The sequence below is a fragment of the Eumetopias jubatus genome, unplaced genomic scaffold (genome assembly GCF_037043125.1).
Source record: "Eumetopias jubatus isolate StellerSeaLion01/CBP00866 unplaced genomic scaffold, mEumJub1_p1.0 scaffold_9, whole genome shotgun sequence".
In the NCBI taxonomy this organism is placed as follows: Eukaryota; Metazoa; Chordata; class Mammalia; order Carnivora; family Otariidae; genus Eumetopias; species Eumetopias jubatus.
The window spans coordinates 52,365,243-52,376,483 of NW_028274815.1; positions in this window are offsets into that span (position 1 = coordinate 52,365,243).

An 11,241-nucleotide genomic window follows, 5' to 3' on the forward strand; every position below is an offset into this window, starting at 1 on the left:
TTTGGTAGACACAAACCTGGGAAACGCTCAAGCTCTGTGAGGAGGGAAGGGCTCCTTCCCTGGACCTTCTATTCTCTGAGAACAAGTAGCACAGGGGGGCCCAAAGCAAGGACCCCCCCCCCCCGCCGCCACGCATTCCATGTTGGTGAGCCCAAGGCAAACTGTTTATGCTCTGCCCTGCCTGGAGGGGGGCAGTGGCTCACAGGCAGGCTGGGCCAGTTTCACAGAGAAAACAGTGGAACCCCGTCCCATGCCCAGAGGCCAGCCTGGCTGTTGGGAGTGAGCCCTGCAGGGTATCGGGCTCAGCACTTCTGTTCTGTCTCCCCAGACACATGCTGTAGTTGCAAACCTGGAGGCTGCAACACAGCCCGAGCTTTACTGCCTGGCTTCCAGAAGTGATGTCAGCCTGACGTGTCCAGCTGGGACAGGCATCTAAGAGCAAGCTAATTACGCCACTCTGCAAGTTACTAGAATATTCCCCAAAGAAGTTTCATACCAGATGAGTAGGATGAACTCAGAATGTGGCCAGCCGTGTATAGCTCATACCTGGCTCCTCCCGCAGGAGGATCCTCTCCTTTTAGTTAACTAAGGAAGGGGGAGTTTCATGGGCATCTTGACCTCCAGCTGATGCTCAGCAAGGGCGGCCTAACTGGGATAAGGGATTTCACCTGCACGGGAGCCAGGCAGTGTATAAAGTGGATTTTTTCCAGGAATGAAAGGTAAGTTCAACAAACCAATCAATGTAATACACCAGATTAATAGAATAAAGGGGGGAACCCACATGATTGTCTCAATAGATGCAGACAAAGCATTTGACAAAATCCAACACTGTTCATGATAAAAACATTCAACAATCTAGGAACAGACAGGAACTTCCTCAATCTGGTAAAGAGCATCTTCGAAAATTCCACAGCTAACAACATATTTAATGAGGAAAGACTGAAAGTTTTCCCACTGAGATCAGGAAGAAGGCAAGGATGTCTGTTCTCCCCATTTCTATTTGAGAGTGTCCTGGAAGCTCTAGTAAGGGCAATAAGATGAGAAAAAAAATCAATAAAATGCATCCATCTTGGATGGGAAGTAGGACTCTATTTGCAGATGACATGGTTGTGACCCTTGAAGAGGAAGTGTGGGAATGGTCCTTGGCCGTCCTCTAGCCTCACTGGCTTTTGCTGCGGGGCAGCTTGTCCATGAGGTCTTGACATGCTCCTGCTCTGACCTGTACCCTCCTTGTCCCAAGGCCTGGGCCTCTTTGGGTCAGCGGACCCTCCTGCCTGCCTCCCTGGACCACACTGGGGGCACATGACCCTGGGAAACTGTTCTCAGGTCCACCTACCAAGATGCCTCATGAGCCATGAACCTAGCACTTCTCCGGTGTCATGTTGGAGATGGGATTTTCAACCTCCCAGGCTACACGGCGGGGGTGTGTGTGGGGGGGGACACCAAGCCCCAGCTTTCCCAGAGAGCGAGCTATTCAAGGCAGGAAGTGGAAAGAAGGCTCTGTGCAGAGCCTGAAGACATGGGCATTCAGAGCATCGATTTACAATGGATGACTATGCTAAGGGATTATTCCCATCACTGGAAAGAGTTGGGAAGGACTTTACCCAAAGGGGAAAGAAGCAGGGAAGAAAGCAGAGTACCATGACAGGTGCAGGTGTGAAAGTCTTCCCTGGTGGGGAGGAGGCTGGTTGAGGAACTTGCAGGCCGTGGGGTGTCCCAAGCAGCAGTCAGCAGCCCGGAGCCTTGGTGGGGGTCACACACAGGCTGCAGGGCACGGTGACTCCGGGGCCCCACAGTGGCCGCTGGAGACCAGGTGCCCCAGGGACCAGCACGTGGCCCTGGAAGTGAGGGAAGGAGATCCAGTGGCTTCACAGAGACTCACTCTTTGAGAAAACGAGCACCATTTCTGAAGAGAAACTTCCAACGTGCCACCCACTCATGGTCATTAATACAAAGTGATTTTAGACTTCCATCTCCCAACTGCGGCAGGCGCAGGAAGTCCATCTGAAAACCCGGCGGGGGCCTCCCCATGTGCCGGGGTTTTCATTGCACAGCTCAAAGAAAACCGCTTCCTCCCGGCCCACATGTCTCGAGTGCACCCTTATTCTCAGCGCTGTGTGTCCAGTCAGATGTCCCGGAATTGTGAATCCTTCCATAAAAGTCATCGATTAAATGTGCACATGAGCGGGTTGTCCTTAGTCATTATTCCTTTGATTTGTGCATATGTGTAAGTTAGAAACAGGCCCGGTCAGTCCATGCGCGCTGACTTCTGATTCAGGAAAGACCACCCCTTTCCCTCCCGGCTGTATACATGACTGAGTAGTGACTGAGGCCTCTTCTGCTAGGTCCGACTGGACTCAAGGCAGGAACAAGTGTAAAAAGGGGTGCTATAGGCGGTGAGCACCACAATAAGTTCAAAGATGTTGAGCTGTGCCCAGTCCCAAACCTGCCAAAATGGAAAACATCTCTCCCACTCCCCAGGCCACTGGGCAAATACTCGCTTATTCTCTGAGGTCATTCAGTCTTGAGCTGCAAATCTTTATGATGTCTAAATAGGCACTCGGAGCAGAAGGAAACACCAAACACATTACTTTGTGGATTTCTTTGTGTATAATGGGAAGAGTGTTCCCGGGATTCCGTGTCACAAAGCCTGTTGGAATCACAGCCTCACCCCTCAGATGTGTGTGGCTACAGGTAGTCTCCCTAACCCATCAGACTCCCCACTCGCCCCTCGGTGGAAGGGAAGCTCGGATCTGCTTCACAGGTGTCGTGCAGATTAAGGAAGGCCTGTTCAAGAATGCGTCCGCAGCAGGTGTTAAATAAATGCCTGTTCTTGTTCCTTCGTTAGTGGAAGGAAGCGATGAGACAAGCCAGTTTAGGATCGATAGAGGACACTGCGCGCTGCCTGGGGAAAGGCAGACCACCCTGGGCTCCTTTCATTCCTGGGTTTATTTGGATGACCAGTCTCAGGACTTCATCTAAATAGGATTTGGTCACACAGCGGAGCCTCCAGCTTGAAAATATACCATTTGTTTCCCTCTCCCTCTGTCATCTCCGGCTTTCCTGGGAACCTCCTGAATAATGCATGACCTCCTCAGAAAGCTTATCTTCATGGCCCCACCAGCCTTAGCCATGCTACAGCAGAAAGAGAGTCATACAACTTCTCTGCCTGAAGTGGTCATGTCCCAGAACACAGCCTGCCTTCTCTGGGCCTGGGCCTTTCTCCTCCCGGGCTGACGTCAGTCCCGTTCTCCTGGGGGCTCTGCACAGACTGAATAGGGGTTCCGCACTGTGTCCCCACCCTGGGGTTTTCAATGGCCATCGTGTGGGGAGCAAGACAGCGGATGTGTCCGTGGCACCAGCGGTCTCTGATGCTGTGGCCTGCGAACCCTCGGGTCACCGAGCCAAGTGCTGAGTTGGCGGGGGTTCCTACAGTCACAGCGGCTGGGTCTTCACGTGGCATAAAGAGGAGCATTGTCTGGGTGGCAGAAGAGATGGTGAGATGAATAAGGCTGGTAGCAGGACTGCTTATTATTACCTGACCTCAGTTGGTTCTATGCCCAAACAGTGAAATACATGCAATTCATGGAATTCCTTTCTTTCTTTTGCAATAATTACACAGCACAAGCTATACAAGCCTGCCACCAGTGGTATTTGCAAATAGATGTCCTACAGACCAAATTTCACATTCACATTTTTTTTTCTGCATTGAGAGACCATCACTAAAATGTCTTATTCATTTCTTTCTTTTTCCATGTGTCCAACCTGAGCTGAGTCTTCAGACCTAGCTGATGACCCTTCATCATGTCCACGGTCAGCATCTTCTCTCTTTCCAAGTCCTCAGAACTGTCTCCCAGCTCCCTGTTCCATCCACCCCCTCACTATTATGCCGGCAGAAGACCTACCACCCACTTTACCAGGATAATTGCGGGGGGGACCAGTAAAGAACTTCCTTTTATTTTTTCCTACCTACAAACTTATTCAAATACCACCACCAACCCCCAACCCACCCACCACCTCTACCTCCATCCCTCCAGACTCAGAGCACCAGGTGTCTGGACTTGGGCCCAAAACCAACCTTTCCCCTACATTCCTGATTCGTTGTTTGCCACTTGCCTTTGGGACCTTGGTCCACTAGCTTGCTCCTCCCTTTCCCACATCTTCAGGCCCTCCTCTCTACTGGCTCTTTCTCTTCATCCTATAGAAATACTGAAGTCTTTACTACCTTAGAAAATGAGTACAAGACACCACCAGCTAGCTCCTTTCTTAGCTTCTCCTTCCGTTTGAGAAGCGAGTCTACACTCGCTGTCCCTCCTCCCTCGCTCTCTCCATTTACTTCTCTGCATTCAAGCTCTTGCCATGCACCTTGCTGCAGTTGCTCTGGAAAAGGTGAGTAGCCTTCTAGAAGGCTAAATCAAGGAGCTCTGTCCTTCTGTCATTGTGCCCTTTTCTGCAGAATTTGATGCACTGATCACTTCTGTCTTCAAAGTTTCCTTCTTGTTGTTTCCAAGACAAGGCTCCTCTCTCCTCCTGCCTCTAACGACTCCTCCTCAGTGTTCCCTTCATGGCATGTTGCACTTTCCTCTCTGTTCTCACCACGTGATCTCCCTCTCCCATCATTTCACTACCGTGTTGTGCTGAGGCCCCTCAAACAAATAGCACCAGCCTTGGCTTCTCTGTGGACTTCCTCACACTGGTGGGTATAACTGCTTGATAGGTATCTCCACTTGGAGGATCTGTAAGCCTCTCAAACCCAATACATCTACAATCCATCTTCCTTCTCCCCTTCCCCAGACCTGCCCCTCCGCCTATGTTCCCAAGCTTATAATATATTCACTTTTTAACATCCCAAGCTATAAGGATGCCTGGGTGACTCAGTCTGTTAAGCATCTGACTCTTGATTTTGGCCTAGGTCATGATCTCAGGGTCATGAGATGGAGCCCTGCATCCAGCCCCATTTCAGGCTCCCTGTTGGGAATGGGGTCTGCTTAAGATTCTCTCTTTCCATCTCTCTCTGCCTTTCCCCACCTTGTGCATGTGCTGTCTCTCGCTCTCTCTCTCAAAAACAAAACAAAACAAAACAAAACCTAAGCTCTAAACCCAACAGTCTAAACTCCTTCCTTTCTTTCATTCCCCACTTTCCAATAATCACCTATGTCAACGCTAACTCCTAAATATTCCTAGAATTTGTTCTTTCTCTCCACCCATCCAACTATTATCTCTTTTCAATAACTTTTCAATTTATTAGATTCCATCTGGGGTCATGTTCAAATCCCCCTGCCACATAGCCTCTAGAACAGTTTGCATAAAAGAAATATCTTATTGTTTTGCTTCCATGTATGACAGGAACAAATAAATTACATTTAAAGTTTTAAAATTCCTGCCTGACTTCTGCTTCTGGGAAGATAGAGTAGATGCATTTTCCCATATTCCTCCTGCTAAGTACAACTAGAAACCCTGAATATTATATGGAAAACCAATGTAAAAAAGACTCTGAAAGGTATAGAGAAGAAGGTAGACAAGCTGGGGACCTTGAACCCAAGGAACCTCCACCGTGATGTCAGAGAAGATCAGCTAAAACAGAAGATCTAAAAAAGACCCAGAGTTTCAAAACACAATATAAAAAAACACAATATAAAAATATAAAATATATATAAAATATATAAAAATATAAAAAACACAGTATAAAAAAGGTTTTAATTGAGAATCACTCATCTGATTTTTTTAAGAACCAGGAAGAAGATCTCAAACTGATTTAAAAAAAAAAACAATCTATGTCAACATCAAGACTTCAGAGATGGTGGGATTATTTGACAAAGATTTTAAAGCCCCCGTGATAAGAAAAAAAAATGTCCCAATAAGCAATGATGTATATGCTTCAAACATATGAAAAAAGACAAAGACATAGCAAAGAAATAGAAGATACAAAGAGTCAGGTGGAAATTGTAGAACTGAAAATACAATAACTGAAATAAAATCCCCAGTGGATGGTCCTAATAGCAGAATGGAAGGATAAAGGAAAGAATCAGTGATCTGGAACATAAAACAATAGAAATCGGCAAATGTGAATAAAAGAAAATGAATTGAAAAAAAAAAATAAGCAGAACCTCAGGGAGCTGTGGAACTATAACGAAAGGTGTAACATCCATAGAATTAGAATCTTGGAAGCAGAGAAGGAAGATGGCATGACTGAAAAAGCAGTTGAAGAAATAAAGGCTGAAAAGTCCCCAAATTTGGTGACACATAAACCTATAGATTCGAGAAACTAAGTGAATCCCGAACAGGATAAGCCCAAAGAAATCCAGACCAAGACACATCCTAACTAAAGACCGAATGTCTTCCCACAAACACTGGGAACGGGCAAGGATGTCTGTCTGTTCCACTATTGGTTAACATGTTCTCAAAGTTCCAGCTGGTGCACAGAATTAAAAAAGGAAATAAAAGCATACAAATTGGAAAAGAGAAAATAAATGTGACCCTGTTTGCAGATGACATGACTGTCCACATAGAAAATCCCAAGGAATATAAAAAAAAAAAATTTTTTTTGTTAAATCTTCCTAGAACTAATAAGTGAATCCAGCAAGATCATAGGGTATAAGAAAAACATATAAGGATTGTATTTCTATATACCAGCAATGAACACACGGACACTGAAATTAAAAATGCACCACCATTGAGAATCACTAAAAAGAAAAGAAATACTTAGATATAAATCAAACAAAACATGCACAAGACTTCTGTGCTGAACAGTGCACTATACTGATGAAAGAAATCAAAGAAGACCTAAAATAGTAGGAGGGACATAATGTGTTTATGGATTAAAACACTCAACATAGTAAAGATGTCGATTCTTTCCAAATTGATATACTAGCTTAACATGATTCCTATCAAAATCTCAGCAGGAGTTTTAAAAATATAGACAAGATTACTCTAAAATTTGTATGGAAAGGCAAAGGAACTAGAATAGCGCAAGCAATTTTGGGAAGAAAAAAAAGAGAAAGTGGGAGGAATTAGTCTACCCAATTTTGAGACTTCCGTAGTTACAGTAACCAAGACAGTATTGGTACTGATGAAGGGCTAGACACATAGATCAATGAAACAGAACAGAGGACACAGAAATAGATCCACATGAATTTGCCCAGTTCATTTCTGACAAAGAAAAAAAAGCAATTCAAGAATTGCCTTTTTAACAAATGGTGCTGGAACAATTGGATATAAGAAAAACAAAAAGAACCTTTATCTAAATCTCACCTCTTACATAAAAATTAACTCAAAACTGGATCATGAACTTAAATCTAAAATCTAAAACCGTAAAGCTTTTAGGAAAAAAAAACACAGGAGAAAATCTTTGAGATCTAGGCCAAGGCAAATTCTTAGATTTGACCCCAAAAACACAACCCATAAAAGGAAAAGTTGATAAATTTGACTTTACCAAAATTAAAAATGCTTGCTCTATGAAAGACCCTGTCAAATGGATGAAAAGACAAGCTACAGGGTGGGAGAAAATATTTTTAAACCACATATCTGACAAAAGACAAGTATCTAAAATAAAGAACTCTCAAAACCCAACAGTAAAAAAAAGCAAAAATTCAGTTAGAAAATGGTCAAAAGACATGGAGAAACATTTCATTGAAGAGGATGTACAAAAGGTAAATAAGCAGGGCGCCTGGGTGGCTCAGTCGTTAAGCGTCTACCTCCGGCTCAGGTCATGATTGAGCCAGGGTCCTGGGATCGAGCCCTGCGTCCGGCTCCCTGCTCGGCGGGAAGCCTGCTTCTCCCTCTCCCACTCCCCCTGCTTGTGTTCCCGCTCTCGCTGTGTCTGTCTCTGTCAAATAAATAAATAAAATCTTAAAAAAAAAAAAAGGTAAATAAGCACACAAAAAGATGCTCAGGATCGTTAGCCATCCCGGAAATGCAAATTCAAACCACAATGAGATATCACTACATACCTACCTATCACAATGGTGAAAATCTTTTAAAAAACGGTACCACCACCAAATGCTGGCGAGGATGCTGAGAAACTGGACACATTGCTGGTGGGAATGGAAAATGATATGGCCACACTCTGGGAAAATGGCAGTTTCTTTAAAAATTAAATATGCAACTACCATATGACCCAACAATTGCACTCCTGGGTATTTATCCCAGAGAAACGATGACTTCTGTTCATACAAAAACTGACACACAAATATTTGTAGCTGCTTTATTTGTAATAGCCCCAAACTGGAAACAACCCAGATGTGTTTCAAGGGTTGAACAGGTAAATTGCAGCATGTCCTTACCGTGGGATACTACCGCTCTGGTATGAATGGTGGTGTCCCCCCCAGATTCATAAAATCCTAACTCCCAAATGTGATAGGGATTAGTGAGTAGGTGGGGTCTTTGGGGGGGGTGCTCAAGTCAGGAGCGTGATTAGTTTCATAAAAGAGGCTCCAGAGAGATGCTTAGCCCCTTCCACTGTGTGAGAACACAGCCCGAAAGCACTGTGGCTATAAACATGAAGTGGACCCTCACAGGAACAAGACCATTGCTGGCACTCGGTCCTGGACTTCCAGCCCCCAGAACTGTGGAGAAGTAAATTTCTGTTGTTTCTAAGCTGAACGGTCTGTGGTACTTTATGATAGGGGCCCAAACAGACTGAGACAACTACTCAACCATGGAAAGGAATTATTAATACAGATGATGAGGGAAGAGAAGGCTGGCTGAAGACAAAGCATAAGCTGACACCCTGCAACCTCCCCCCACCCCCCACTCCTGGGTGGGACGTGTGTGACTTTCTTCCAGGAAGTTCCCAACTATCTTAATGTTAATGCCTTACTAGGGGGGTAAACAACCTTAACTTGACAATGGCAAGGCCTCCGATATCCTGTGAGTCGTCTTTAGCATATGTTCTTTTGCAAACCTCCCTTTTTCCTTACCGCCCCCAACCCCATGGTATATAACCAGCCACCCCTCACAACCCCGGGGGCAGCAGCTCTTTCTGCCCACGGGTCCCGTCCCCGTGCTTTAATAAACCACCATTTTGCACCAAAGACGTCTCAAGAATTCTTTCTTGGTCGTCGGCTCTGGACCTCACTTATATTCTAAAACTTCATCACAGATATATGCACCCACCTGGTTCAATCTCCAGAGAATTATGCGAAGTGAAAGAAACCAATCCCAAACGTTACATACTGTATAATTCCATTTTTTAACAGTCTGGAAGTGACACAGAAATGGAGGACAGATCAGTGGTGGCTGGGAGCTAAAGAGGGGCCTGGGAGGGAAGGGGCGTGGCTCTGAAAGGTGAACAGGAAGGATCCCCGCGGTGCTGGAAATGTATCTTGACTGTATCAATGACGATATCATGGTTGTAAAATCGCACTAGGGTTTGCCACGTCAGGGAGGACAGTTTCATCTTGTTGGCCAAAGAAGTGGATGTGATGAAACACAGGACAGAGGGAGAGAGGAAAAGAGGGAGCAAGGCAGAAAGACAGACAGGGATGAAGGGACAGAGAAACGGAGGAAAAACCAGAAAGATTTAGATCTGGAGCACTTGCCATAAGAAACTGATGAGAACTCAAAATTTGGGCAGGAGAAGAATTTTCAGAAAAGATTTCGGGGGATATTTTGTATGGTATGCTAAATAAGCCTTTCTTCCGGATCTAGAAGAAAACTTTAGTATATGCTTGCGTTACTTACCTTTTTTTTTTGGTGGGATTTGTGTTTATTTGGATATGACACCATAGCAATGGTCTGCAAGGCAGCCTAGAATGTTCAGGTCATATTCGGTGGTTTGTCTGGGTTTTTTACCCCCCTAGAACTTTGACCAGAATGAGCTTTCACGATGACCATCCAGTTGTTATGCTCATGGTGCAAGGGAGCGGGGGTTGGCCCGATGGGGGTTGTGCAATCCTTGGAAAGTCCTTCAAGAAGAGGGAAATTCTGAAATCGGAGTTAGAACCATGAGGGGAGGGCATGGATTTTAGGGCCCCGATGAGTGAAAGGGAGAACCACACTTAGTGTGGCTTTATGTAAGCAAGGCTGAGAGAGCCTAAGAAAGTCTGTCAGAAGGCCCAGGCTGGGAATTAGTATATAAATACACAATTTCTGCAGATGCTGGGATCGTTCCTGGATGAGGAGGTCAGTGGCAGGCATGACTGGACACGTTCAGAGCCCCTGTCTGGCCCCCGGAGGGCAGGAGGTCACGGAGGGACTAGGGATCAAGCCGACCACCCGCTGTGCCGCAGGAGGCCAGCCCGTGGTCAGACGCTGCTCCCGGAGGCTGGCAGCACCGGAGGTTGAGAGGGTGTGCGAGGCTCTGCCCTAATAATTACCTGTGGGCACAAAGCCACAGAGACCAGCTCGGTGGCAGACCGCCTGCCAGCCCTAGAAGTCTCTACGGCGGAGCGGAGATGTGCCAGAATTCAGATGAGCTCCTGGCGGCGCGTCCCGGGGAAGGGAAGCTGGGAATGGGGCGTGCGGTCGGGGGCCCAGGGCTGAAGGCCGCAGCTCCTTCCAGGGCACGGCTGAGCGGCCTGGGGAAAGGCAGGACCAGCGGGCTCAGATAACCGAGGAACACTTAATGGTCAGGCTCCTGGGCGAACTGAGATTTCCTCAGGAAGCCTGATTTCTTGCTGTGGGGGAGTCCAGTTCAGGAGGCGGAAGAGAAAGCAGCTCCCCTCAGGGAAGGTGACGGAGCTGCGGGTGGGTTGGGGCCGGAAGAGGGACGCGGGGATGATTCAGCTGCTGAGGTCAGGCCCTGACAGGACAGGTTTGGCGGGTGGGGAGGAACCGATGGCCCGGGTAGATTTGCTTCAGGTGAGAAAACACGGAGCGGAAAAAGATTTCGGGGGTGGTGGAGGAGGGGGCGGAGAAAGAGCTTCCAAGGAGAACTTTAGGAATTATTGCCGTGTTCCGCGCTGTGTAGCCACCATCTCCCTTCTCTGCGTCCTCAGTTAGCCTCCAGCTGTGTACTATGCCCCACTGCCCTTTCCCACTGGGTAGCAGGTCCCCTATGGACAGCTCGTCAAGACTCCAGAACTTTCTTTTCTTTCTTTCTTTCTTTTTTTTTTTTTTTTGCCACTTTTAATTATTGAAACAGTCTCACTCCAATACTGAAAACTCCAGGCTACAGCTGTGGCCCCAGCTGCTTGGAGTTGCGGGGTGGGGAGGGGGGGTCCACTCTCAGGTGCCTCCCATCTGGTCCCAGGGCTCAGCTCTGAGGGGAGACAAGGAAGAGGTCCCTCTAGTGGCCCCTCT